Here is a 6,022-nt window from a genome sequence, read left to right on the forward strand (position 1 = left end):
GTGTACAATGTCCATGTGTTGTGGGAGAGTGTATTGTGGCTGTGCTGATGTATCATGCAGGTGGCAGCTCACTATCGCTCCTGCACATTATAATGATCACTCAGAAATAATCGATCAACCAACTGTTTTGGTGTCTCACAAAACAATGATTTGGAATATCAAGTAATTCAATGACTGTTGTTGCGCCTCAGTATAATGATCACTCAGAAACAATCGGTCAACCAACTATTTTGGTGTGTCAAATGTGTCTGTGAATGTGATTGAGTGTTGAGCAGTCAAGTTCTTGGACATAGAGAGATTATCTACCTTGGGCACAAAGGAAGGAAGCAAACTCATGAGACAAATAGGCAGGCGCCAGCTTATTTCACCCTACCTATATGACACATAGCAAGACTACGACAGCAAGGACGCAGCCGAAATCAAGCGATACCATAGGAACAAAATAGCAAAAATCAAGGAAAATCAAGCCAGGCCACAGCGATATTTTCGCCAAAATGAAGCAAAATCACGCTCTGAGGAACGGAGGATCCGACCTCGGCCTACGCTTCACGCCAGACTACGACAAAGACAATGAAGAAAATCAAGACAATCCCCATCAGGTGGACTACGATCACAAGGACATTCCAGCCAAAATCAAGGAAAATCGAAAATCAAGCCAACTGGGACGCAGATTCTGACCTCGGCCTACGCATCACCCAAGTCAAGCGCTACAATAGCAAAGACCAGCGACAAATCAATAAAATGCGCCCAGGACCAGGACCAGGAATGCAATACCACAGACTACGAAAATCAAGAAAACACCCGCATGACAAGGATAAGGATCAGGACACAATACAATGCAACAGTCCACGACAGCCAAGTCAACGATATGAAATGCAATGCCATACGATACTATGCAATACAATTCGATATCATAGTCGATCCGAGGATAAGCAAAACAAGGGCATACATATGTTAGGCTTCGCGTACCATGTTAGTGTCTCGGTTGTTAGTGACTCGGTTGTTAGCGCTAGAGTTAGAAACCACCCCCCCGCCCGTTAGATCTCTCGGTTAGAATGAAAACGTATTGCCTCGTTGTCTCGTTGTCTCGGTACCATACGATCAGACAAGCATTACCATAGCAAGTCAAGCAATACCATAGCGATTCAAAGACCAAATATCAAGCAAAACGAGACGACATCAGACCAATATTTTCGCAAAAATCAAGCAAAATCAAGTCAACTCGCACATAGATTCTGACCTCAGCCTACGCATCACCCCCAATCAGCGCCACCGCACGCAAGACTACGATATACCATACGATCAGACAAGCATCACGATAGCAAGTCAAGCAATACAATATCATCATCACAGCCAAAATCAAAGACAATCAGGCCGTACCACAGCAATCCAAACGCCAAAATCAAGGAAAATCAGACCACATCATAGCAATATTTTCGCAAAAATCAAGCAAAATCAAGTCGACTCGCACGCAGATTCTGACCTCGGCCTACATGTCACCCCCAATCAGCACCACCGCACGCAAGACTACGACAGCAAAGACCACGATATACCATCCGATCAGACAAGCATTACATTAGCAAGTCAAGCACCGCACCATATCAATACAAACACAGAAAATCAAGCAAAATGAGACCATATCAGAGCAATATTTTCGCAAAAATCAAGCAAAATCAAGTCAACTCACATGCAGATTCTGACCTCAGCCAACGCGTCCCCCCCAATCAGGGCTACCACACGCAAGACTACGATAGCAAATATCAAGCAAAATCAAGTCAAGTCAGACACGGATTCTGACCTCAGCCTACACGTCACCAAAGACAAGCACTACATAAGCGACTCCACGACAGAAAAGACCAGCAACAAATCAAGACAATACCAGACCATGATAGCGATATTTTCGCCAAAATCAAGCAATACCACGGCAAGAAAATAAGCAAAAATCAAGCAAAATCAAGCTCACTCGGACACAGATTCCGACCTCAGCCTACACATCCCCCAGTCAAGCAAGACAATGAGGAAGAATACGATGCTTTACCACAGCACCAAAAATCAAGAAAATCAATATCATCCCGATCAGACCAGGATAAGGATCAGGACACTATACAACAGACTAAGACAGTCACACCATCAAGAAAATGAAATAAATACCATACATAGACTACTATACGATACGATAACAGACACGACAGACTGCGATGGATGACGATAACAAGGGCATACACATGTTAGGCTTGGCGTACCATGTTAGTGTCTCGGTTGTTAGTGCCGGAGTTAGAAACCACCCCCCCGCCCGTTAGATCTCTCGGTTAGGATAAAAACGTATTGCCTCGGTGTCTCGGTTCTCGGTACCCTACGCTCAGACAAGCAAACCATAGCAAGATAAAAGCAAAAATCAAGGAAAATGAGACCACACCACAGCAATATTTTCGCCAAAATCAAGGAAAATCAAGTCAAGTCAGACACAGTTCGACCTCAGCTACGCAATACGATCCTTACGTAGCAAGACTACAATAGCAAACAACACGCCAAAATCAAGCGATACAACAGCAACAAATCAAGCAAAAATCAAGCAAAATCAAGTCAGACCAGATCAAGATTTTCGCCAAAATCACGCTACACCCTGACCTCAGCCTACGCTTGACGTCAGACCTATCACAGCAACATTCCATCCATAATCAAGGAAAATCAAGTCAAGTCAGACACAGATTTCGACCTCAAGCTACGCAATACGATCCTTACGTAGCAAGACTACAATAGCAATAACACAGGCAAAATCAAGCGATACAATAGCAACAAGATAGCAACAAATCAAGCAAAAATCAAGCAAATCAGTCAGACCAAACCAATTTTGGCCAAAATCACGCTACACCCTGACCTCAGGCTACGCTTCACGCCAGACTACGATCACAGCAACATTCCATCCATAATCAAGCAAAATCAAGTGAAGTCAGACACAGATTTCGACCTCAAGCTACGCATCACCGCAGACGAGGACTACGATAGCAAAGACCAGCGATAAATCAAGTCGATATGATCGAGGGCCACGATAGCCACACATAGCAAGACTACGACAGCAAGGACGCAGCCGAAATCAAGCGATACCATAGGAACAAAATAGCAAAAATCAAGGAAAATCAAGCCAGGCCACAGCGATATTTTCGCCAAATGAAGCAAAATCACGCTCTGAGGAACGGAGGATCCGACCTCGGCCTACGCTTCACGCCAGACTACGACAAAGACAATGAAGAAAATCAAGACAATCCCCATCAGGTGGACTACGATCACAAGGACATTCCAGCCAAAATCAAGGAAAATCGAAAATCAAGCCAACTGGGACGCAGATTCTGACCTCGGCCTACGCATCACCCAAGTCAAGCGCTACAATAGCAAAGACCAGCGACAATCAATAAAATGCGCCCAGGACCAGGACCAGGAATGCAATACCACAGACTACGAAACAAGAAAAACCCGCATGACAAGGATAAGGATCAGGACACAATACAATGCAACAGTCCACGACAGCCAAGTCAACGATATGAAATGCAATGCCATACGATACTATGCATACAATTCGATATCATAGTCGATCCGAGGATAAGCAAAACAAGGGCATACATATGTTAGGCTTCGCGTACCATGTTAGTGTCTCGGTTGTTAGTGACTCGGTTGTTAGCGCTAGAGTTAGAAACCACCCCCCCGCCCGTTAGATCTCTCGGTTAGAATGAAAACGTATTGCCTCGTTGTCTCGTTGTCTCGGTACCATACGATCAGACAAGCATTACCATAGCAAGTCAAGCAATACCATAGCGATTCAAAGACCAAATATCAAGCAAAACGAGACGACATCAGACCAATATTTTCGCAAAAATCAAGCAAAATCAAGTCAACTCGCACATAGATTCTGACCTCAGCCTACGCATCACCCCCAATCAGCGCCACCGCACGCAAGACTACGATATACCATACGATCAGACAAGCATCACGATAGCAAGTCAAGCAATACAATATCATCATCACAGCCAAATAAAGACAATCAGGCCTACCACAGCAATCCAAACGCCAAAAATCAAGCAAAATCAGACCACATCATAGCAATATTTTCGCAAAAATCAAGCAAAATCAAGTCGACTCGCACGCAGATTCTGACCTCGCCTACATCACCCCCAATCAGCACCACCGCACGCAAGACTACGACAGCAAAGACCACGATTACCATCCGATCAGACAAGCATTACATTAGCAAGTCAAGCACCGCACCATATCAATACAAACACAGAAAATCAAGCAAAATGAGACCATATCAGAGCAATATTTTCGCAAAAATCAAGCAAAATCAAGTCAACTCACTGCAGATTCTGACCTCAGCCAACGCGTCCCCCCCAATCAGGGCTACCACACGCAAGACTACGATAGCAAATATCAAGCAAAATCAAGTCAAGTCAGACACGGATTCTGACCTCAGCCTACACGTCACCAAAGACAAGCACTACGATAAGCGACTCCACGTCAGAAAAGACCAGCAACAAATCAAGACAATAAACCAGACCATGATAGCGATATTTTCGCCAAAATCAAGCAATACCACGGCAAGAAAATAAGAAAAAATCAAGCAAAATCAAGCTCACTCGGACACAGATTCCGACCTCAGCCTACACATCCCCCCAGTCAAGCAAGACAATGAGGAAGAATACGATGCTTTACCACAGCACCAAAAATCAAGAAAATCAATATCATCCCGATCAGACCAGGATAAGGATCAGGACACTATACAACAGACTACGACAGTCACACACATCAAGAAAATGAAATAATACCATACATAGACTACTATACGATACGATAACAGACACGACAGACTGCGATGGATGACGATAACAAGGGCATACACATGTTAGGCTTGGCGTACCATGTTAGTGTCTCGGTTGTTAGTGCCGGAGTTAGAAACCACCCCCCCGCCCGTTAGATCTCTCGGTTAGGATAAAAACGTATTGCCTCGGTGTCTCGGTTCTCGGTACCCTACGCTCAGACAAGCAAAACCATAGCAAGATAAAAGCAAAAATCAAGGAAAATGAGACCACACCACAGCAATATTTTCGCCAAAATCAAGGAAAATCAAGTCAAGTCAGACACAGATTTCGACCTCAAGCTACGCAATACGATCCTTACGTAGCAAGACTACAATAGCAAAACAACACGGCCAAAATCAAGCGATACAACAGCAACAAATCAAGCAAAAATCAAGCAAAATCAAGTCAGACCAGATCAAGATTTTCGCCAAAATCACGCTACACCACTGACCTCAGCCTACGCTTACGTCAGACCACTATCACAGCAACATTCCATCCATAATCAAGGAAAATCAAGTCAAGTCAGACACAGATTTCGACCTCAAGCTACGCAATACGATCCTTACGTAGCAAGACTACAATAGCAATAACACAGGCAAAATCAAGCGATACAATAGCAACAAGATAGCAACAAATCAAGCAAAAATCAAGCAAAATCAAGTCAGACCAAACCAAGATTTTGGCCAAAATCACGCTACACCCTGACCTCAGGCTACGCTTCACGCCAGACTACGATCACAGCAACATTCCATCCATAATCAAGCAAAATCAAGTGAAGTCAGACACAGATTTCGACCTCAAGCTACGCATCACCACAGCAACGGACTACGATAGCAAAGACCAGCGATAAATCAAGTCGATATGATCCGAGGGCCACGATAGCCAACACATAGCAAGACTACGACAGCAAGGACGCAGCCGAAATCAAGCGATACCATAGGAACAAAATAGCAAAAATCAAGGAAAATCAAGCCAGGCCACAGCGATATTTTCGCCAAAATGAAGCAAAATCACGCTCTGAGGAACGGAGGATCCGACCTCGGCCTACGCTTCACGCCAGACTACGACAAAGACAATGAAGAAAATCAAGACAATCCCCATCAGGTGGACTACGATCACAAGGACATTCCAGCCAAAATCAAGGAAAATCGAAAATCAAGCCAACTGGGACG

This window comes from Suillus clintonianus (assembly GCF_016758775.1).
Source record: "Suillus clintonianus strain FC179 chromosome Unknown DEU56scaffold_212, whole genome shotgun sequence".
Classification (NCBI taxonomy): Eukaryota; Fungi; Basidiomycota; class Agaricomycetes; order Boletales; family Suillaceae; genus Suillus; species Suillus clintonianus.